General features: G+C 39.0%; 1 pseudogene; it reads left to right on the top strand.

The window, feature by feature from the left end:
* Positions 1–24,765: 24,765 nt before the first annotated feature.
* Positions 24,766–25,100, top strand: part of LOC148509556 (uncharacterized) — a 49,257-nt pseudogene continuing 48,922 nt past the window's right edge.

The following is a 25,100-nucleotide window of genomic DNA, read 5'->3' as shown; positions in this document are numbered from 1 at the left end:
TGATTTAATCCTTTATTACACTCCCAAGTACAGCTCTCGATTCATGACAACTATAGTGTACCTAATGACAGGTTCATTCAGCCAATCAGTGGGTGGTACAACATAAATTGTATTGCTTTTTTAACAAATGCACAATGCAGTTTAGGAAAAACAACATATTTTGGACAAAAAGTAGTATTACACTCTCCAGCGCTTCAGTACATTACGATGTGACTCAGTATGCCACAGCACAGTGTGACTAGCAGGGTGCACTACATGGCATATTGAGCAAAGATGTAGCAGGAGACATCTGTATAAAACACTGTATAATACTCAAGCTGATTCCACTATTCTATACCTATGATTATTCAAATTACAACAAATATTTCTACAGCATAATATCAATACATAAATCACCATCCTTAATATCAACAGTTATTACAGCTGACTGAAATTGCAATAATCAGCATATAGCCATCCAGGTGTGTTTACCTCATTTGTCTGTGAGAGGGTGTTATTGTGTGAATTGGTATATTCCTGTGCTCACCTCTGTGGGCGTGACCAGCACTGGAAGTGGTCAATATCTATTGTTTAATGTCCTGGCAATGCATTGTGGGAGCAAAGATCGCTATTCTGCTAATATGCATGCAACACAGTTGCTAATATCAGCGCTGATATGTAAATGTTTGCATTTGCAATGCGAATGCAGCCTGACATAAGGACACCCACTTCCCCTTATTCACATCCATATACTTTGACATCATAGCTAAACAATCGGTAACATCGAGTATTATCGGATCCACATGCACAGTTTGGGCAGGTCAGACATCACTCAGGAATTGCTAACTTCAGCGCACGCTAAGAGGCCTCAACTGGCATCTGGCTAATTTATGCAAACCCATGCAACAACGATGAAATGCACTGGCATTCCTGCGTTCATCTGACCACCACCCATCACCACCCACAAATGGCACTTCCTGTCAATTACTCTGCCTTGGGTCTGCATAGCTTCGACAATCGCAGTCCTGATTGCAGCAGGTAGTTCGCGCACACGCACTGCAATGCATACGCATGCACACAATACAACAATCGGCCAATTTCATGCATATAAGCAATGCATTCCTTGCTGAATTAGGCCCTGTATACACGTGTCACCCCTGTCTCTTTATATGCTAATGGACCAAGCCAACTGGTTTCTGTACAAACATCAGTCTTTGTGCAATGCAGGGTATATCTAAATTGTAATTTTGGAAATATACTATAACTCTGATATACAAGAGTAAAAGTGACTTAGAGTCTTGTAAATTAATTGATTATTCTCTTTAAATATTGTAATGTATTCCCTAAAATAATACTTATAGAATATCACTATGCCACTGCTAATGTGTTGCAAGTCATTAATAAAATGGTAGAAATGATCTCAATTTATTGTATTGTGTAATTACTATGTCGGTAAATGATGTACCTATGTCTATTTCTCTCTATGCAAAATAGACATCTCCAGTGCCCCAAGTGATGTAAGACAAAATTTCCCTTGGGACCTCACTTATGTTGTATATTAAAAAGGACATGTATAGTTTAACAAACCATGTGACAGGCACTGTAACTTCAATGGCCGAAGTGTCTGGTTTGTTTGGGCCCCCACAAGACAACTTTTGGAAGAATTACCTCCGATCATTAATCAGGAGGTCAATATGGAGGGTTATGGTGGTAGAGATTGCATGTGTTGGTCCAAATTGCTGGTAGCTGATACTAGCCTGTTGTAAATTTTAAGTTTTTAGGAAAACCATTCTCTTTATTATTAGAGGTGATATTTTTAGGTACTTTTGTACTTTACAGACTCATTGCAGGGAGAACCCAATGGATGTTTTAAATGGTACTTGTGTACTTTATATACACAAGTACTGAAAGTTGTCCCCACCTAAAGAAGAAAGTTGTCCACTCACCACACTTCAAGCTCGCCCCCTCTATGCCCACTTGGATTGTAGAGAATGACACTGGACACTTGGAATGATGCTGGACTCTGGCTGATGACGTCAGGGTCCTCTGTGAAGGAGATTTAGACATTACCATGATTGATAATAATAAAAATGAGTGTAGGACACTTGGGTTCTCTCTGCAATGAGTCCATAAGTACACAGGTACCTTTTTATACATCATGAAATATTTAGATTTCAGGTGCCCTAGCTTAACTTTGTGTCTCCTGGACCACCTCTAGTAGACGTTGAAGTAGTATCATAACTGGCAGCAGCGCAAAACTGTTACTAGGTTGCTGTTTCTGTTCTTCTATCGACTGATCCATATCATCTGGCAGCACTATTAGTAATGGTGGAACCTACTGAACATTATTTTTAAGTACAGTGCCTGAACAACACACATTTGTATTTTTTAAACACTGAGATTCACAGCACTTGTGGTGGACCATACCCTACCACAAGCACTGCGAGCACTTCAGAGTAAAATTCAGCCAGGTCACATGTACTATGATGTTCCATCTTAATTATGCATGCCTTTAAAATGGTGTTGAGATGCTCAGACAGTCCTGCACTCACACCCCCACTCCCCCATTTTCCTAAACCAACACCTGTCACCGCCCACAAATGGCATTACTGTCACTCTGTCACAGTGCCCCGGACTCCGGGGTGCACTTATCGAGTCTGGCAACACTGGTCTGTCAGGCAGCGGGTGAAGAGTCCAGGGCGCCCGCTGCCACTGCTTCTGGCTCCCCCCAGTGGGTGTGATAGGTGGCGGTGGATCTCCTTGGAGTGCGCGCACTGTTCTATTCTAAGATTTAAAGGGGCAGGCATGCTAAATGCTAATTGCATTTGGCATGGGATTTTTAGTCCTCCCTATAAGAGGGAGTCTCTGGTATCACACAGTTGCCAGAGTATAGGCTCTATACCATACTTCAGCGTTCCTGCCACACTGTTATCCTGAACTTGACCTTGGCTTGTTTGTGACCCTGTTATCATCTGACCCTTCTGTACTGCATCTGATATCTGGTCCTGATCTCGGTTACTCTCTGTGTGTCTTCTCCATTTGTACTGTCTGTTCTGTTGGTATTGACCCGGCCTGTCGACTAAGTTTATTCTCCTGCACTTCATCCAGTGTTCACCAGTACCTGTATAAGGGAAACTAACCTGAGGGCTGTGACCTTTGTGTAAGAATCAGCCAACTCCCTAATACGGGCAACATCCACAATCCATCTGAGAGTTGTGACAGAATATATGGGAAAGATTTCTGGACTGCACAACCTGAATATATATATATATATATATATATATATAGGGAGGTGCTACCTGACTAGACTAATTGCAGGCACAAAAACAAACAAATCTCAGGTGCACAACTCCAAATTATTAATAATATATAAACGCAATACAATTTTGCAGCCTATACAGGTTTTTAGCATAATATTGGCCAAGGTTATGGGCCTAACCACCATATCCAGGTAACCTCTGTAGGGTAGGTCCCTATCATAGTTGTGACAGAATACTCTGGCCAAAACCATGGATGCTGCTGGTAATCCATCACCACGAGACCTGCTCAAGAACTTACTTGCTAGAGTAGAGAAGCAAGAACAAGATCAGGCTCAGATTATGCAGTGTTTGCAAACACTAATGCAGCCAGTCATTGCCAAGCACCTCTGGTACAACCAGATCAACCTACGATGACTGCACCAGCCACAGGGGCTTCCGCACCAATACAGATTCTGAATCCAACAAAGTATGTTGGGAACCCTACAGGCTTTTGTGGATTCCTGAACCAGTGCTCGATTTAGTTCGAAATCCAGGCAGCAAGCTTCCCTTCAGACAGAGCTAAAGTGGCTTATATGATCTCGCTGCGGTCAGAGCAAGCTTTGGCTTGGGCCTCTCCATTGTGAGAAAGGAATGATCCGCTAGTCAACAACAGTGCCGAGTTCCTGAGAGCCATTAGGAAGGTCTTTTGTGAACCTCGGCGAGTATCCTGCGCAGGGTGAGTCTTCTTGCAGCTATAAAAAAGGGGGTTTTTGTGGCTGCACTAGTTCTGTCAAGTTGAGAAAAGTACTGAGAGCTCAGTTGCTGCTATTGGTATAACAGTTGGTGGGGAACACTACAGACCCTAAGATTTGAGATAATCAAGAAAATGCTAATTCCCACCGCACACCTGCTTGCACCTCAGACTCATAATCAAACTACCATCCATAAATATATAATTATGAATATAAAACAAAATGTGAATACATATTTAAAGATTGAAATTCATATATAAAAACTAGTTTATTATTGAACATGTGTTGGTTCATAGTATTAAAACTAGAGATCTGGATACTAATAATTTCAAGTGTATAGGAGCATTGAAGGTGTAAATGTTTAAAATTATATAAAAAATATATAAAATAAAATAAATAAATAAATTGAATGGTATTTTTTAAAAATGCTTCCTAATACCAGTATACATGACACATAGAAAAGACAAAAAACAATACAAACAAATATCACAAAAACATCAACTGCCATGATGGTATTGCATTGATCATGCAGTCCAAGAAAATTATTTCATATGTTGGAGGGTGTATTAATGTTGATGTACTAATAGTACGAGGTGCACAGAAGGCTATGTGCTTTCAAACTGGGGGGGAGATAGCTATTGCATTTTATTCACCCCCGTTAAGTTAAATAGCCTAAAATGGCTGTGTGATCCTTTTGGATGCCTTTTCTTAAAGGCTTACTCATGGGTATTACTGTGGAGAAAGGGTGGCTGGTTTAGCCTTCTCTTGTTAGCTGGTTCATGTTTGTATCAGGTTCCGTGTGTGACGGTGATAGGTTTGTCCCCTCTCTCCAACAATTGGAGAGTTAAGGTGGCATTGGTAGCGTAAACTGCGGTGGTGGTAAGGGAGATGTCTGCTGGCAGACTTACCCATCTTCCTGTCCTCCGTGCACTGCAGTCTGTTGGAACGGTGGGTACGGGATCAATGTGCTCCTTGTCCTCGATGTTTCATCTGATCACAGGCTTCCTCAGCAGTGTGGATATAATCGATCTCTCCCTTCATCCATCTTTTATAGCGGTCTGCTTCTTGCCTGATGGAAATCTAATGTCATTTCTACCCTTATGAGGCTGGTATAGGTAGTTTTCTGCCCTTAACTTGCTTAGCTTTTTATTTGGGCATCACATGGAACTTATTTAAAAAGTGGGACAATGACATATAGCTAAACCACACGTGAACATAATAGATAAAATATTATATTCTAAAAACTAATGAAAAATAAAATAAAAATAAAAATAACACTAATAATAAGAAGAATATGGTTTTGATTGTGTTAAACTCCATTTGGGAATATAACATTGATATAGTAGTAGGTTATAGTTGGTTATAGTAGGTGACATCAATGTATCATATGATATTGATAACCTTACTTGGTATTGAGAGAATGAGATATAGTATAAAATCTCCTATAATACAATAATGTCTAGTATTAATACTATTAGAGTGAAGTTGGTTAATATTGTCTATATGGTGGAGAGAAACGAAGAATGGGAGAGGAAAGATTTTAGGGGGAGACATAAGATACAGGAATAGTCGACAGAGGTGACAATATTGTAGTGACAATATTTTGATGGGAACCGAAAGGATGAAGACTGTTTATAGATATATATTGGCAGCCCTTGAAGATGTTGGGAATGTCTTGTGATTCTAAAAGGACAAAAGGATCAAAATGATTAAAGATGGGGCAATTGTGGGGACTAGGATACTGTAGTCTAATCGGTAATACCTTTGTTTTGTGAGCTATGTGAGTTTCATATAGTTATTTATTTATTACCAGTTATTTACATAGTGCACACATATTCAGCAGCGCTTTACAGATAATATTTTACAATTCACATCAGTTTCTGTCCCAGTGGAGCTTAAACTCTATATTCCCTATCACATGCACACACACATACAAACTAGGATTAATTTGTGTTGGGAGCCAATTAAAGTACCAGTATAGTTAATGTTAAGATCATTCTTTAAGGATAGGGGTTATTTCTAGGTCTATATTCAGACCTTTAGGTTGTCTTGTCCCCAATGTGTATATCATTTCTGTTTCTTTTTTCGCTAAGGTTTTCTCTATTTGCATCCCCCTCCAGTTGGCTATTACTCTTTTTAAACCTATAAATTGGAATTCTAATGGATCGCTATTGTGTTTTTCAAATAAATGTACCAAAACGCTATGGTTGTCTTTCTTGTTTTGAATGTTGCACAGATGTTCTTGGATTCTTATATGTAATTTCCTTTTGGTCATACCTACATACTGTAGACCACAAGTGTAGGATATCAAATAAATTACACCCTTAGTGTGGCAAGTGATTCATTCCTTTATTTTGTATTTATTGTTATTGGGAAATGATGTAATTTCTCTTATGGGTTTTTGTTCTCCTCTTTTTTTTGTTTTCTTATAGGCTGTGCATGTCTCACATCTATAGAAGCCTTTTACATCTGCATTAAGCCATGTTCTTTCTGTCCCTTTGTCCTTATTTTTATAATGGTTTTTAACTAAGGTGGATCTTAGGGTCGGTGCTCTTCTATAAATTACCCTAGGATACTTGGGTAGAATCTCTTTCAGGTCATCATCTGCCAGGAGATGTCCAGTGCTTTTGTACACTTTTTTTCTAATAAGTTGCTCTGGGCTGAGAAGGTTGAGATGAATAATGCTTCACTCTGTTCGGATGTTCTTTGTATATTAAAAGATCCTTATGGTCCAAAATGTCTACTCCCTTTCGTGCTGTTTCCATATTTTTTTTGAGTAGTTTTGTTACGTAAATTGTGTTTCTAGAGTCTTGGATTGTTCTTCAAAATCTATGTTCTTTGAACAATTTATTCTCATGCTTCTAAATTGGCCTTCTGGAATGTTGGAAATCCATTTGTGATGATGGCTACTCCTGTTGTTTAGGTAGCTATTGCAATCGGTGGGTTTTGAGTAAGTCTTTGTTTCAAATTTGCTGTTGTTAATAAAAATAGTAAGGTCCAAAAAATTAATGCTAGTATTGCTTCTTTCTTTTGTAAATTCTAAATTAACTTGATTGTTATTCAAATTATTTATAAAGGTCTCTAGTTCTTCTGTGCCTTCTTCTGGGCCATCCAAATTATGATAATGTTGTCAATATATCTTGCCCATAATTTAAGGTTGTATTTGTATTTCTCGTTCTCCCATATTTTCTCTTGTTCCCATGGTGCCAGGAAAAGTTTGGCATATGATGATGCAAATTAAGTTCCCATAGCCATACCTCTCTCTTGCAGATAAAAATTGTCATTAAAACAAAAAAAAATGATTTTTCAAAATGTAGTCCATAATGAAATCTATCTGTAGTGTCTTTAACTCTGAGTCTTTCTACAGTTTCTTCCTTACATTACTGTATCCTGCTGTGTGGTCTATACAGGTATACAGTGATTTTATGTCACATGCAGTTGAAGTAGGAAAACCAATCTGTGGGACAGTATGCCATACAGTTTTGAACCCTTGCTTCAGAGTTGGGGTAGAACAACGAAGCCTTGGTTGCTGCATTTATGCAGGGACTGTCGGATCAAATTAAAGATGTCCTTGCATCTAGGGAGTTGCCAACTTCCATGGACAACTTGATCTCCTTGTGTATCTGAATAGATCTACGCCACAGAGAGAGAACACGAGAAAGGGAACAGTCTTGTCACTTTACCTTTAAGCTGGCTCCACGATTCATGGCACCCACTGAGTCTCCAGTAGAACCCATGCAGTTGGGTAATCTCGCCTCCCTGCCACAGAATGAAAAAGGAGATTCAAAAACAAGCTTTGTCTGTACTGTAGTGAATCAGGCTATCTTCTCTCCGGCTGTCCAAATTTTCCGGGAAACAAGAAGGCCTAAATGATCGAGGGGTGGTCAGTTTAGGTGCATTGAAGTACACCCCAAAAAACAAAGTTACTTTCCAGTTTTCCATTGACGTAACCCTGGCTGTGGGAAACTCCTCTAAAGTAGTCAAGGCCTTCATAGACTTGGGTGCCTATGGCAATTTTATTACGGCTAGAAAGAATTGGGTATTGCTAGTATGCCTCTGGAAACACCCCTTTGTATCATCAGAGTGGATGGGAATAAACTTCTTATGGCTACCATTCTCTCACAGATGATGGAAGTCACCAGGCAAATAGGGGCTCTTTGTTTAGAGTTGATAACATTCTATATTCTTCCATAAGCTGAGAGTCCAGTCAATCTAGGTCTTCCCTGTCTCCACAAGCATGCTTCCATTCTAGATTGGAATGAACCTCAAATACTGTCATGGGGTTCTCAATGCCATGGGTTTTGTTTAACATTGGTTAAGCATCCTCACCATGCCATTCAAAGCTCAGTCATCTCTCCAGAAGACCAACTTCCAGTTCCTTATCAATCCTTTAGAGATATGTTCAGTAAAAAAAGCATCAGAGATGCTACCTTCTCACAGAGAGTGGGATTGTGCTATAGATTTACTGCCTGGAAAGGTACCGCCCCATGGAATAATTTTTACCCTATCGCTTCCAAAAGTCCCAGGTAGTAACTGAATACGTTAAGGAAAATCTGGAGCGAGGGTTTATCAGGGAGTCAAAATCACCCACTGGAGCTGGGTTGTTCTTTGTTAAGAAGAAAGAAAGAGGTTTGAGGAAATGCATCAACTACCGGGGCCTGAATGCAATTACCTTTAAGGACTGGTTTCCCCTACAACTGAATTCTTTACTTTTTGATTGGATAAAAGGGGCAAATATTTTTTACCAAATTGGATCTCCATGGGGCCTACAACCTAAACAGAATCTGGTCTGGGATGAATGGAAGACAGCATTTAATACTTGTGATGGCCACTATGAGTACTTAGTCATGCCTTTTGGATTAAGCAATGCTTCAGCTGTTTTCCAAAAGTACATGAACTATATATTCTGGGATCTGTTATACAAGTAGGTGGTGGTATATCTGGATGATATCTTGATATTTTCAGAGGATATTGCAAGTCACCATCAACACGTGTGAAGTGCTGTCATGACTTCGGGCTCATCAGCTTTTTCTGCAAGCTTGAGAAATGCTTCTTTGAGCAAAAGTTACAAACATTTTTGGGATGCATAATTTTGGGCTCCTGTCTTAGAATGGATCCAGAAGAGCTTGCTGCCATTGTAAACTGGAATCATCCAGTCAGATTGAAAGCTATACAACGATTCCTGAGGTATTGCATTTTCTATCGCCAGTTCATCAGGAACTATTCATCCATTGCAGCTACATCACTGCTCTTACCAAAAAGGGTCAAGACACTCATGTATGGTGATCTGAGGCAGAGGAAGCATTCATCCAATTGAAACAGTGTTTCCTTTCAGCAGCTATTCTGAGGCAACCTAATTGTGATTTACATGTATTTTGGAGGTGGACGCTTCCACGTTTGGAGTGGGGTAGTGCTGTTGCAGAAGGATAGAGAAAACAAATGGTACTCCTGTGGGCTCTTCTCACAAAAGTTTGCTGCACCAGAAAGTAAATATGCGGTCAGAGATAAGGAACTACTGGCCATCAAGTGGCTCTGCAGGAATGGCGAAACCTGTTGGTGGGAACAAAATTTCCAGTGACAGTATATACCGATCAGAAGAACTTGACATAGCTCAAGACGGCTCATTGTTTAAATTACTGCCAGTCTAGGTGGTCATTATTTTTTGATCGGTTTAATCTTGTGATTACCTACAGGCTGGGTAATAAGAATGTGAAGGCCAATAGACTATCTCGAGCATTCAGTTTTGATGAGATGGATGAGTTAAAGGAGGACAAGGCCAATCTAAATCCTGCTTGCTTTGTGGCTGTTGCCAACAAGGTCAAGATTCCACCAGGGAAGACATTTGTAGCTCCTGAAAACAGATCCAAGTTGCTACAATGAGCACTTTATTCATGTTTTAGTGGGCATGCAGGAGTCAAAGAAACTCTGGAATTAATCCGCAGGGGTATTGTTGGCCAACAGTTTGTCAAGATGTTATGGATTTTATGGCAGCCTGTCAAGTTTGTGCTCAGCACAAGATTCATCCGAACTCTCCACCTGGTTCTCTGCTGCCACTACCAGTGCCTGATTGTCTTTTGACTCTCATTTCCATGAACTTCGTGATGGACCTATCTTCATGCCAAGGGTTCAATACTATCCTGGTGGTGGTGCACAAATTCTACAAGGCTGCTCACTTTGTGCCATTAAAAGGGCTACTCTTAGCATTTAAGTTAGAGGAAGTTTTTTTTGGGGACATCTTTAGATTGCATTGGTTTCTTAAAGATATTGTTTCTGACCGAGGGGTACAAATTACCTCTAGATTCTGGAGAACTCTATGCAGGTGCTTTGGTATCAAATTAAACTCTCTTTGGCCTACCATCCACAGAGCAGTGGCCACACGGAATGAAGTTTATTCAAATGTATGTTTCTGACAATCAAGATGACTGGGTTTCTCTGCTGCCTTGGGCTAAGTTTGCCCACAACAATTTATATTATGGACATTCCCCATTTTTTACTCAGTATGGCCTGCTTCCATTATTACCGAGTAACCAGGCCTGCAGTCAAACCATTTCCAGCTGTGTGTGGCACAGTGAATTGGTTTTGTAATATCTGGAAGAAGGTAAAAAAATAATTTGTGCAAAACCTCTTCAAGGTATAAACTTTTTGCAGACCAGAAAAGGAGGCAGGGTCCATTATTAAATCTTGGTGATAAAGTCTGGCTGTCAACCAAACATCTGAGATTAAAAGTTCCCACTATGAAGTTTGTTCCCATGTACATTGGTCCTTTCCAGATTCTTCAGGTGATTAATACAATAGAGAAACAGGACAAAGTTGGGATCACAGGCACAAGTACAGTAGACAGGAAGGACAAGTGCAGTAGACAGGCTGAGTTTGGTAAACTATTTGTTGGGCAGACAGCTAATAGCAAGGAAAGCTGAAGCACAGAAAAGAGACCTGATACTCTGATGCCAGTATGTTGCACAGATTGAGAAGGCACCTGGAGCACATGCTCTACTGGCTCTGCCCTCACTATGCCCCTGCCTATAAGAAAAATCATCACTTGTGCTTCTGCCTAAGCTGGTATTTAAGAAATTAAAGGGACAAGGGACCTCATTCAGACCCACTCGCAAGTGCTGAGCGCTCGCAAGCGGGTCAATGTTTAGGCCCTGCGCATGTGCAGCGGCTGCACTGCACGTGCGCAAGCCCCGGAGCGAGAGAGAAATTCTCTTGCTCCGGAGCTCACTACAAAAGGGGCGGCTGTCGATGTTGATCGACAGCTCCCCCCATTTTGCAGGCTTGGCAGGGGGGTGGTTTCACAAATGGAGGCATTCCTTAAGGAATGCCTGCCGTTTTGTGGGCGGCCGCACTGACATCAGCATTGATGTTAGTGGGGAGCTTCCGGCTCGATCAGAGCAGGAAGCTCCCTGGGGCTTGCGTTTGCCGAGACCCAACCTTAGGGTCTCGTCGCAAGCCCAGATTGCCACGATGGTCTTGACCATCGCGACCATCAACCTGGTTGGTTGCTAAAGCTGTGTGTGGTAATCCACAGCTTAGCTAGCGACCAGGAGGCCGCACTTCAAAATACATGCGGTCTCCCACATTCATAACAAGCATTCGCATTTTGCGAGCGCCTCTAAATGAAATCCAAAGACAGTGAAGTCCACACCAAATGTTTCTATTACCAACACTAGGCTTGACTAGTCAGGACTGGTTAACCATAAAGGAGATACTTGCTGTGAAGTGGTCCCCCAATCATGCTTCCACTAGCCCTAGGCCAGTTGGCACCAGGGATGGTTTCCCCAAGAGAGAAAAAGTGTGCCCCCACCCCCTCCTGGATACAGCTAGCCTTAGTACCATTAACATCAAAACTCCTCTATATCATACTTGTCTACTTTTTTTTTCTCTTCCCAGGAGAAGCCCGGGTAAAAGAAGAAGGAGTGTGGTGATGGGGCGGGGACTGACAAGTTTGTGTCTTTAAGCCCCACCTCTTCATGGTAAATTTCCATCATTGGCTCAAATTTAAATAGGGGGTGGGGTCAAATGACACAAAAAATGAAGAATTGCATCACTAAGCTCTGCCCCCTACATGGAGACCCACTTCACTAGGAAGTGGGCAGGAATGCGGGAGAAATGCCTACCCTTACGCGGGTGTGGAGGTTATCGGTAAAATCAGGAGCCTCCCATGAATTCCAGCAGGGTAGGCATGTACACTCTACATACCCACTGGGTTTTGGGTACAGAGACCATGTGTAAATACTGTAATAGAAAAAATAATATTGTTCTTTACAGGTTGGCTACAGGTCCCAGCAAGGCTGCTATGGCATAAAAGGAACTTTGAGAACAACAAGTGCCAGTATGCCCAGGCACCAAGGGCCCACTGGCACCAGCAAGAATACACATGCTGAACACTCTGAACACATTTGGACATACATTAAAAAAACTTCACACCCCTAATTTACTCATTTATTAGTCACTCAATCTAATGGGATTGGTCCTCTCATGTCCATGAAGGCATCCAGAGTACTTGACAAGAAAAAATAAATATGACACATTCCTAGTTGTCCCTTTCAGATACCGTTACTACTGAGCGTTCACTTGCTGACATTCTCCATTGAAAAGAATAGAGTTATATTGCTTGGCCAGAGCATGGAAACTGCCATGTTATTGCTCCAGCAAATCCCATACTGCTTGTGAAAACCTGGATGTCCATTAGATTCCACCCTGCAAAGCTGCCAGCACTAACCCTTCATTTACATAACACATCTGTCCTTTTCATATTGTGACAAATACTCTCTTTTGAAAGGGACTAGATACAACTAAAACATTTTGGAGACTGTTAATTTATTATTCATACAGTATAATCTATTTGTTTTGCTTGTTTTTTATCTTTGTTACAAATAACTTAAATCCTTGTAAGTTTCTGAAAGCTACTATAGGAGGTGCCAGTCTGGTGTACCTAATAAGTAACTGCAGAACCGTGTGCTGCCAGGAACACTACAGTGAGGAGGAGAATATCTCTTTAGTAACTAGATACTGTATGTTTTGGCTACATAAAGCCCACCATAGAGTCTGAGGATAACTGGAAAATGCAGGGATGGGCACTATTCCCTCTTTGGTGCAGGAAACATTTGCATAAAGATGGCCATCATGCCAAAATCACATGTCACAGTAACTAGTATCTAAGGATTGGAGAGTCTGCAGAACAGGACGGGACCAAACACTGCCCTCTACAGTATCTGTGTCAGAGCCGTCCATGATGGCTTCTCTGTCTAATGTCTAAAAGGACACTCTTGCAGTATGTGCTTTGGGTTGGCACAACAGATGCACCATGTCTTATTCTCTCTGTGGTGCCAATGCCTGAATGGCATGTTCTAAATCTGCCAAGAAAACTAAATCTCGTTGAGGAGATCTAGAAGAGAAATACAGGTCTGACATTTGTGTTTCAGTTATTGGTCTTTATAATGCATGGTGTGGGCCTTATCTTTCTTCTGAGGTAACTTATTAGGCATTTACCCCACTTTACCGCCCCTGCTTTGTATTATAACTTTATACCTGTGGATTTGACCAGATTTATCTCTTTCAACCATAAACCTAGAAAAACCTATTTGTTATCAACAATCTAAATCCCGTCATACACTGATCACACATCTATAATAAATAACAATATCAAATATAGATTTTATTTTTGAGGATGATATTTATATATTTTTTTTTTACGATTTGTTACTTTACAGCTACAGCTCTATCCCCAAATCAGTCCCAGGTATTGTATATAAAGTGCTGGTGACTGTAGCTACTGCCTGTACTGAGGATCAGCAGAGCTGCCAGTGACAATACCTGTGTGTACTGTGCCATGGACTGGACTCCTGTACACTCAGCCTCTTATTTGTTACTGCTTTTCCTGCCGGTTACATGTTCTGGGAGTATAATGCAGAATGCAGCCGTTCAGTGTAAGCTCTCTGCAAACACGTTCCTATTAGAGTATAAATATTATCAAAAAGGAGATTTCATTATTGGAGGACTAATATCTGCTCATTCCAGAACTGTTGTGTATAAACCTTATATTGGCAGTTATAAATTTTCCAATATATGTGCATTGTAAGTATGTCCATGTATTTTCATGTGATTCCTCACTGTTATACTATGTGTGATTGAATGATATATGTTACTGTTATACTATGTGTGATTGAATGCTATATATGTTACTGTTATACTACGTGTTATTGAATGATATATGTTTTACTGTTATACTTAGAGATGAGTGGCTTCGGCTCTCAGAGATCCAAGCCCACCTGAATTTAGAGATCCGGGGTGAGAACCGAATGTGCGTTTGGTTCCCCCGCCAGCCCCAGATCTCAAACTGAGGCAAAACATCAGAGACAAAATCTTGCGGCTCACAAAATGTTGTCTATTCTATATAAGGATTCCCCGTGGTGGTGCCATTTTACTCCGGCTGTGGAGGTTGAACAGGGAGGGTGGGTGATGTAGGGCTGGTGCTGTCTGCTGTGTCCATCTGGGCTGGTGCTGTCTGTTGTGTCCATCTGGGCTGCTGTGCTGTCTGCTGTGTCCATCTGGGCTGCTGTGCTGTCTGCTGTTTCCATTTGGGCTGGTGCTGTCTGCTGTTTCCATTTGGGCTGGTGCTGTCTGCTGTTTCCATTTGGGCTGGTGCTGTCTGCTGTGTCCATCTGTTCTGGTGCTCTCTGCTGTGTCCATCTGGGCTGGTGCTGTCTGCTGTTTCTATTTGGGCTGGTGCTGTCTGCTGTTTCCATTTGGGCTGGTGCTGTCTGCTGTGTCCCATCTGGGCTGGTGCTGTCTGCTGTGTCCCATCTGGGCTGGTGCTGTCTGCTGTGTCCATCTGGGCTGGTGCTGTCTGCTGTGTCCATCTGGGCTGCTGTGCTGTGTCCATCTGGGGTGGTAGCATTCTGCCTGTGTCATCGATCACTGCTGTCTCAGTCAGGGGTGCTCCGGGCCCCAAGTTCTGGACCAAAAAAAGGAATAAAAAAATAAAGGTGTTTTTTTCCCTGTGTGTGCATGTGCTTTAGCTGCACTTATTATCAGACAGCAGCAACCTAGTGCTGCCTGTGTCATCAATCGCTGCTGTCTCGGTCAGGGGTGCTCCGGGACCCAAGTTCTGGACCAAAGAAATAAATAATAAAAAGTGTATTTCTGTTAAACTGTGAATGTCCTGTTTCATATACAACATAAGGGTGGATGGGAGGGCCCAAGGACTATTCCATCTTGCACCTCTTTTCTCTGCTTTATGTGCTGTTTGGGGCATTGCTGCCTGACATTTTAAATTTGTTTGTTTATGAATGTCCAGAAATTGTAATGGCCACACTCAGCATCTCCTGTATGTCCCTTTAATTTTTTTAAAATGGCCACATGTTAGTGCCGCCCACTGCTGTCACTTTCTTTAGTCAGCCAGGTAGCTGGATGCAACATTTTGGCCATAGGCCTAACCTAGATGAAAAAATCAATATTGTGAGATGTGAGGTGGTCAAAATTGACAGCAAATGACTATGAATAAATGTTAAGGTTAATAGTACTATAGAAACAAAAACAGGCCCAAATTATGTGGTTTTGCCTGTTTTTATCATTTTATGAAAAATTATCCAAAACCAAAACACGGGGTTCGGCACACATCCTTAGTTATATGTGTGATTGAGTGATTTATATTTTACTGTTATACTATGTGTGATTGAATGATTTATATTTTACTGTTATACTAGGTGTCATTCAATGATATATATTTTACTGTTATACTATGTGTGATTTAGTGATATATAATTTACTGTTATACTATGTGTGATTGAATGATATATATTTTACTGCTACACTATGTGTGATTGAATGATATATATTTTACTGTTATACTATGTGTGATTGAGTGATATATATTTTACTGTTATACTATGTGTGATTGAATTATATATATTTTACTGCTATACTATGTGTGATTGAATTATATATATTTTACTGTTATATTATGTGTGATTGAATGATATATATTTTACTGTTATACTATGTGTGATTGAATTACATATATTTTTTTCTGTTACACTATGTGTGATTGAATTATGTATATTTTACTGTTATACTATGTGTGATTGAATGATATATATTTTACTGTTATACTATGTGTGACTGAATTACATATATATATATATATATATATATATATATATATATATATATATATATATATTTACTGTTATACTATGTGTGATTGAATTATATATATTTTACTGTTATACTATGTGTCATTCAATGATATATATTTTACTGTTATACTATGTGTGATTTAGTGATATATAATTTACTGTTATACTATGTGTGATTGAATGATATATATTTTACTGCTACACTATGTGTGATTGAATTATATATATTTTACTGTTATACTATGTGTGATTGAGTGATATATATTTTACTGTTATACTATGTGTGATTGAATGATATATATTTTACTGTTATACTATGTGTGATTGAATTATATATATTTTACTGTTATACTATGTGTGATTGAGTGATATATAATTTACTGTTATACTATGTGTGATTGAATGATATATATTTTACTGTTATACTATGTGTGATTGAATTATATATATTTTACTGTTATACTACGTGTGATTGAATTATATATAGTTTACTGTTATACTATGTGTGATTGAATGAAATATATTTTACTGTTATACTATGTGTGATTGAATGATATATATTTTACTGTTATACTATGTGTGATTGAATGATATATATTTTACTGTTATACTATGTGTGATTGAATGATATATATTTTACTGTTATACTATGTGTGGTTGAATGATATATATTTTAATATTATATTATGTGTGATTGAATTATATATATTTTACTGTTATACTTTGTGTGATTGAATTATATATATTTTACTGTTATACTCTGTGTGATTGAATTATGTATATTTTACTATTATATTATGTGTGATTGAATTATATAAATTTTACTGTTATACTATGTGTGATTGAATTATATATATTTTACTGTTATACTATGTGTGATTGAATTATATATATTTTACTGTTATACTTTGTGTGATTGAATTATATATATTTTACTGTTATACTATGTGTGATTGAATTATGTATATTTTACTGTTATATTATGTGTGATTGAATTATATATATATTACTGTTATACTATGTGTGATTGAATTATATGTATTTTACTGTTATACTATGTGTGATTGAATTATATTTATTTTACTGTTATACTATGTGTGATTGAATGATATATATTTTACTGTTATACTATGTGTCATTCAATGATATATATTTTACTGTTATACTATGTGTCATTCAATGATATATATTTTACTGTTATACTATGTGTGATTTAGTGATATATAATTTACTGTTATACTATGTGTGATTGAATGATATATATTTTACTGCTACACTATGTGTGATTGAATTATATATATTTTACTGTTATACTATGTGTGATTGAGTGATATATATTTTACTGATATACTATGTGTGATTGAATGATATATATTTTACTGTTATACTATGTGTGATTGAATTATATATATTTTACTGTTATACTATGTGTGATTGAGTGATATATAATTTACTGTTATACTATGTGTGATTGAATGATATATATTTTACTGTTATACTATGTGTGGTTGAATGATATATATTTTAATATTATATTATGTGTGATTGAATTATATATATTTTACTGTTATACTTTGTGTGATTGAATTATATATATTTTACTGTTATACTCTGTGTGATTGAATTATGTATATTTTACTATTATATTATGTGTGATTGAATTATATAAATTTTACTGTTATACTATGTGTGATTGAATGATATATATTTTACTGTTATACTATGTGTGATTGAATTATATATATTTTACTGTTATACTTTGTGTGATTGAATTATATATATTTTACTGTTATACTATGTGTGATTGAATTATGTATATTTTACTGTTATATTATGTGTGATTGAATTATATATATTTTACTGTTATACTATGTGTGATTGAATTATATGTATTTTACTGTTATACTATGTGTGATTGAATTATATTTATTTTACTGTTATACTATGTGTGATTGAATGATATATATTTTACTGTTATACTATGTGTCATTCAATGATATATATTTTACTGTTATACTATGTGTCATTCAATGATATATATTTTACTGTTATACTATGTGTGATTGAATGATATATATCATTCAATCACACACAGTATAACAGTAAAATATATAATTTACTGTTATACTATGTGTCATTCAATGATATAAGGTTTTGTTACTTATGAGGAATTTGTTCAAATAGGGAAATTTAAATCTAACTTTTTCCACACCAAATCACATGCAGATTATAGAGAGAAACACCAAAAATATATTCAGCTACTTCTTTTGGTTACAGGGACCAACATTTATAATTATTGTTGGTATGAATCCTCCTTATGTGTTGCTTTGCAGAGAATATTACAATCATTCACATCAGTCGCTGGGCCTGATTCAGAGCCGCTCGCTAGATGTGATCGCTCGCACAATGTGTATGCAAATTGCGTAGGCAATGCATTAGCACGCCCTGTATTTCTTAGACAGTGATCACATAGTGTATGCAGACACTGACCAGCCTGTCATAAGACTCCCACTTGTGCACATAATGTCCAGGAAGTGTATGCAACCAACGGTACATCAGGTAACATTGGATTCCATCACAGCGCTTGAGGGAGACCATACTCTGCCATAAGCACTGCGAGCATTTGCATCTTAGCGAGCGGGTCTGAATGAGCTCAACTGTCCCATTGGAGCTTACTCTTGAAATTCTCTGCCACACAAAAAATTATCTATTATTTTTTTTCTTTGGGAAGAAATGCAGACAATACAAACTCCACACATATAGATCCCTGGTAGGATTGGAAACCCATGGCCCCAACACTATGATGCAGCAACACTGAGCTAGTCTGCAGCCATTAGGGGCCTATTGTGTACATAACCAGGGAAAGTGTCACAGTGTCTGTAATTGCTGGATTTGGCTCATATGCTTTGTATAATCTTTATACACTACATTTTATAAACAACAATGAAAAGTATATACAATGATTGTTTAGCTGGTAATATTCTGTAGGTGCTATTCTGCATGATTTTTTTTACACCAGTGTGATACTAAAAGGTTTATTTACAAGTTTAATCAATTTTCATCTATTCAAAATTGATCAACATCAATGTTGTGTTTCTCTGGCTAATTCACACAGTTACTAATACTTAAAAACTAAGGATGTGCGCTGACCTCCAGGTTTTGGTTTGGGATCTGTATGTCCTTCAAGGTTTTGGATCTGGATTTTGTTTTGCAAACCACCCTAGTAATTTAGTTTTTATTTTGGTTTTGGATCTGGATTATTAAAATAAAAAATAGATAAAAAGTTTTAAAAACAGTTAAAAGCATGTATTTTATGAAATCCATAACCTGAAATTCGGATTTAAAATCCGAATTCTGAACCGCAATCAGATTAGAACCACAACTCGGATATACCGGAATTTACAAAATTTGGGTGGATTCTGATTTCTGGAGAACTGAACCGCACATCTCTATTAAAAATGAAATAAAAAAATTACTAATAGTAAATGTGTTATTTTATTTGTCTGTGTAGGAAACTCCTCTGCTGTAGATGACCTGATGTGTCATAATTGCAGCACAGTTTTTTAGATCAGAGATTCAAAACCCTCTCCTGAAATTTACTCACCAGAATTTGATTGATAATGTTCGTAAATCTGCATTTTCTCTTATTTAAGTGTTTTTTCAATTATTTTGTGAAATGTCAATTTAGTTTGATGGTGAAGACAAGTGAGATGTTGCAGGATATGGTCCTACTGATAGATGATCTATTAGGGCCCTATTTATTGAAATCAGCCTTTTAATTGTGGATTTCAAATAAAAACAACAATCATTATCACATAGTGATCACCCGCACGCTGGGACAGAGCTTGCAATATAGCTCTGTCCTGGTGAATCCCCTCTGCACACTTCTCACTGTATTTTTCTGAAAAAAAGACGGCCAACAATGTGCTTCGATGTTACCTATGTTTACGAAGGTATGCATCATCACACGCAGATAAGAAGACAGTAGTGGGTGTCTATATTCCCTGGTAATCTTTGCTAACATTAGCATAATTTTGCAGCTGCGATCACATTAGCCTATATCTCTGAATCAGGCCCTGTGTGTGTTAGTATCACCATCCTCTGCACCCCAAAAATAATACTTGCGAAGAAGACCTTTTCTGTTCCTAGAGTCTTTTATAGAGATGAGCGCAGACCCGTGTTTTGGTTTTGGATCAGGATTCATCTTCGTGTTTTTGTTTTTGTTTTGCAAAACCACCATCACATGTTTTGGTTTTGGTCTTGGATCTGTATTTAAAAACGAAACAAAAAACAAACATATAAATTTACGTAATTTTTACCTGTTGGCATGCAATCTAAATCCAGATTTCGGATTTTAAATCCGAGCTCCGAACAACGTTTAGATCTGAACCATATTCAGTTTGCCTTGGTACCCCAAAGTGATTACGAACTCAGATTTGGTTCAACTCGGAATCCCTAAATTTGGTTGTTGTCGGTTCTCTGAGAATCAGACCTGCTGATCTAAAGACCTTTGTAAGGAATTTTCAAATTTGCATAGTGTGTTATTCAGTTGCAGCTATTGTGTGCGGTGGTATCACCATCATATGCACCCCAACACATTTATTGCAAAGTAGACTTTTTCAGTTCCTGGTGTGTAAAAAATAAATTGTCAGTCTTCTAAAAAATTAGCATGGTGTGTTTTTGAGATGCAGCATATATTACTGTACTTAGTGGGTGTTGTTGTGTCCCCAACTGCACACCAAAAATTATAAGTGATAAAAAAATATATTTTTGTTGCTGGTGTAAAAAAAAATCTCCATCATTTAATAAAACACTATCTCACTGTATGAACACTTGGGGGTTTATTTACTAATAGTCGATTTTATCTGATTTTAATCTATTTAAAGTCAATCAAAATTGATTAACATCATTGTTTTGATTCTGGGGCTCAATCATACATTTACTAACAGGCAATTTTTGATTTAGTTTTTAAAGTATTTGAAAATGTGTGATTTAGCCCCAGAAACACAATTGATTTTGATCGATTTTAAATAGATTAATATCAACACAACATCGGTGTTAATTAAATTAAATCAACCTTTAGTAAATATACCCCTAGGTGTCATGGCAGTTAAGTTCAACAACAGAAGTTTTACTCATGTGCTTGTGTAAAAAAATAAAGCCAACCATTAATTAGTTGATGAAAAAGCACCCACTATTTGTGCTATGGCTATGGCTATGGAAAATTCACAAAATATAAATTTGACAACATGCCATACACCCAATGAAGAGGCAAGGAAATGCTCAGACCAGGAGCTTCCTTTGCAAGTGGTGATCCTGCTACTGCTGTTTCATACCCTAGAATGCTTATTATGGAAGTAAGGGCCAAACACAGTCAGACATGTTCTGTAACCTCACTTACAACACCTTCCTCAAAGTCTAGAGGTGTCATATTTAAAAAAGGCAAATCGGGGCACAAAAAGAATACTAAGGGGTATATTTACTAAAGTGCAGGTTTTTAGATATGGAGATATTGCTCATAGCAATCAATCACATTTTATCTATTGTCTTCCAGAAGGAGATAGATAAATGTTCAGTAGACTCTGATTGGTTGCTATGGGTAACATCTCCATTTCTAAAAACATGTACTTTTGTAAATATACCCCTAAGGCTGAAGAACAAACTGTTGGCCTGATTAAGACCTGCTCATGAGAGCATAGCACTCACAAGCGGGTTGATGGTTTGCCAATGCGCACTCGCAGCATGCACAATGCGCATGCGTGAGCTCTGGAGTGAGTGAGAAGCTTGCTATAAAATGGGGTGGCTGTCGATGTTGATCACACGGGTAGGTGGGGTGGCTGGACAAATGGAGGTGCCTGCCATTTGTGGGTGGTCCTACTGACATCACAAGTGATGTTAGTAGTGGAATTACTGCTCTATTAGAGCAGGAAGTCCACTTGGGCTTTCGGTAGATGAGACCCTACCACAAGGGTTTCGTCACAAGCTTGATGGTCACAATAATTGCAGCCATTGCTAGGCCGCTCGCAAAAGCTGTGGGTGGTCACCCACAGCTATGCGAGCAGCCTGGAGGTGGATTTTTATAAAAGAAATCTGCCCTGATTCAGAGTGAGCGCTCGCAAAAAGCGAGTGCCTCTGAATCAGGCCCAGTGTTCACAAACTTGACAGATCCCTGAGGAGAGAGTCTCAGATTGTCAATTAGTCCTTTGTGTGAGTTTGATCATTCTGAAACTGCAATAGTACAGCTGCCTCCTTCCACCATGTCTGCACCCTTTGCAAATGTGAGAATTTGGTGGTATAGAATTTCTTAAAAAATTGCAGGTGTATGCAGGAGATTCTGACTGTACTGAAACATTTCTGGACATTGTTTAGCATTCAGCAACCACATGTAGTAGATTGCATTAGCTACAACAACTGTTAATTTTCCCATTGCACTAACTGAAACAAAATGATTGCCATTGGCTATCAGCACAGGCCTGTGGTGCCATGGAGAGGGGGACCACTGGCCTGGGCTGACCAGCAGTCAGGGTTGATGCTTTTGCTAGGGAACCTAGTGGAAGAACTACCCTGGCTGTGGCTTTAGCCCACCGCTTGTAAAGTCTGGTGCTGGTTCTGGATAATACTGGGGAACCCTACACATTTTTTCCCCTGTATTTACAGAAACAGGACCAGATTAGAGCCTGGTGCTAGTTATGCTTAAATACAGGGGAACTCTATATGATTTGCCCTTGTATTTTGCACAATTAGCACTGGGTCATTAAACTGGTTGCTCTTTAGGGTGGGGGCACACCATTTTGTTTTTTGACAGGTTATTAATTTTTTAAATAAAGTTGCACAGGCAGAGATCTGTCCATGCCTCTTTTTCCACATGCTTGCTGCATGGTTCTCCCTGATCCATACCTGCAAGCATCATATGCAGATCCGAACAACATATCATTCAGGCATAAACACTGTTTAATATGTTGCTGAATTGTGTACGATATTGGCAGATCTTGCCTGCTGTAGGCAAGATCTGAAGATGCGACGTACAACCCGCGGGGATGCACTTCGGCATAGTGATCATGATCGGAATCTGGCAAATTGCATAAAATGTCTTCTAATGTGTACTCACCTTCAGGGTTTACCAACATGCATAGGAAATGAGGTGGCTAGCTAATTATTTGACTCATGGGTATGAATAGGAGCTTAAGTACACTAGTGACAGTGTAGGAACCACAGACTTGTGAACCGGAACCAGAGTGAACAAACCAGGTCTTGGCAACCCCTCATTTAGTGATCTGAGAAGACCAGTAACATCAGGAATATATTTCAGGTACAAGGATGACCCAGGAACTCATAAAATTAGAGTAGTGTAGATAGTATCACAGAACTCAAACCAGGAATCTGAGTGTTATGTAGTCAGAGTTCAGCTTGTGGAAGCTGTAACTCTGGTACAGCTCTGACGCAAGACCTGGAACTAGAACAGCTCACTGGACACCAAACATGCGCAGAATGGGTCCTGCATGAGAGCTCCCAGTGAATAACATGCTGCGGCATTTGGGGGGACAGAGTGGGGGTGTTGCCCATGACTTTTCTGCAAATGGTATTGTGTCAACCCATTTTCCTAGGGCACAGAGCTAAGGGTCTGCATCAGTAGATGCAGACTTCCTGGACCTCGCAGTGGGGTTCCGACAGCAAGGATAATCGCAGATGCATACAGGAGGTGTATATTTACTACAGAGACCACCTGCTGCATTCACATTTTAGTTGGATGGTATTGCACAGCCATTTTCCTGATGCTGTGCATTACTATCCACATCAGAATCAGGTCCAATGTTACTTGTATTATCAGAAATTACAAATCGTTTAGAGAGTCTTAGCAGGGTAAGCCATTTTGCTATCACATCCCTGAGTTTCTCCAAAAGTGTCACAACTCTCGGAGGAAAGGGGATGCAACCCATATATAGGGGTTGGCTTTACCTATTTCTGAGGTGCAGAGTTAAAGGTGCTGGTGGTATTCCCCAGGGACTCTCACAAGAAGGTATGACTTTGCTGCATCCGAGACACAGGTTGCAGCCCTCAAAATAGGTTCCCCTATATAGGCGCTGGTGTACTCTGGATGCAGCAGAGAGGTTATAAGCATAGTTGACAGGTGGGGTCAGAACCAAGTGAGCAAAACCGTACCAGGGAGCAGATGTATGCAGGTCACAAAGGATATCCAAGTTCAGAACCTGCTATAGCTGTTCCTTTATTGCTGACATCTGATAGTCGCTGTGCAAATCCTTGGGAATTGGATTGCAAGTCTTGAGATGGAACCCACAAATGGTTTGAAATGTTGATGTGCTGCCTATGTGACCATATGTGACAATATTAGGATATTAAAGACTTTTTTTGCAACACTTCTGTGTCAAATCTAGTGAGTGCCCTTGTTTGATGCTATCTTGGATGTATCTATTTGATGTGTATTATTCTGGATTTTCCAACTGAGGAGCACCCTAGCATTTTATTTTATGTGCGAAGTGAGTGCAGACATTTCTCAATTACAGGGCCAGAACCAGATATCTAATGGAGTACCAAGAGGAGTCAGCAACCAAGTAATACAGGAATGCTGGAGTAAGGTAATAGAGCCTATACTCTGGAACTTGTGTGGTGCCAGAGACTCCCTCTTATAAGGACGAGATGCAATCCTGTGCCAAACATGACTTCACGTTTGACAAGCTTGACCCTTTAAATCTAATACAGGCCAGTACGCGCACTTCTATGAGAACAGCAGATGCCTGTCACAGCCACCAAAAGGAGCCGGATGCATCTGCAGTGGGTGCCAAGGACTCTCTGCCCGTTGCCTGTCAGTCCAATGTTGCCGAACCCAGTAAGTACCTCCAGTGTTCGGCGCACTGTCACAAAAATCTTGACACAAGTATGTCTCTTAGTAAAGCCAGTAATACAGAGCATAGCCGACCTGCTATGATACTGCTGCTGAAGACAATACACCCACCTAGTGAGCTGTCACAGTG

The sequence above is a fragment of the Taudactylus pleione genome, unplaced genomic scaffold (assembly GCF_031769625.1).
Source record: "Taudactylus pleione unplaced genomic scaffold, aTauple2 ptg000319l, whole genome shotgun sequence".
Lineage (NCBI taxonomy): Eukaryota > Metazoa > Chordata > Amphibia > Anura > Myobatrachidae > Taudactylus > Taudactylus pleione.
The sequence above is the reverse complement of the archived record's forward strand: the minus strand, read 5'-3'. Positions and strand labels throughout refer to the sequence as shown.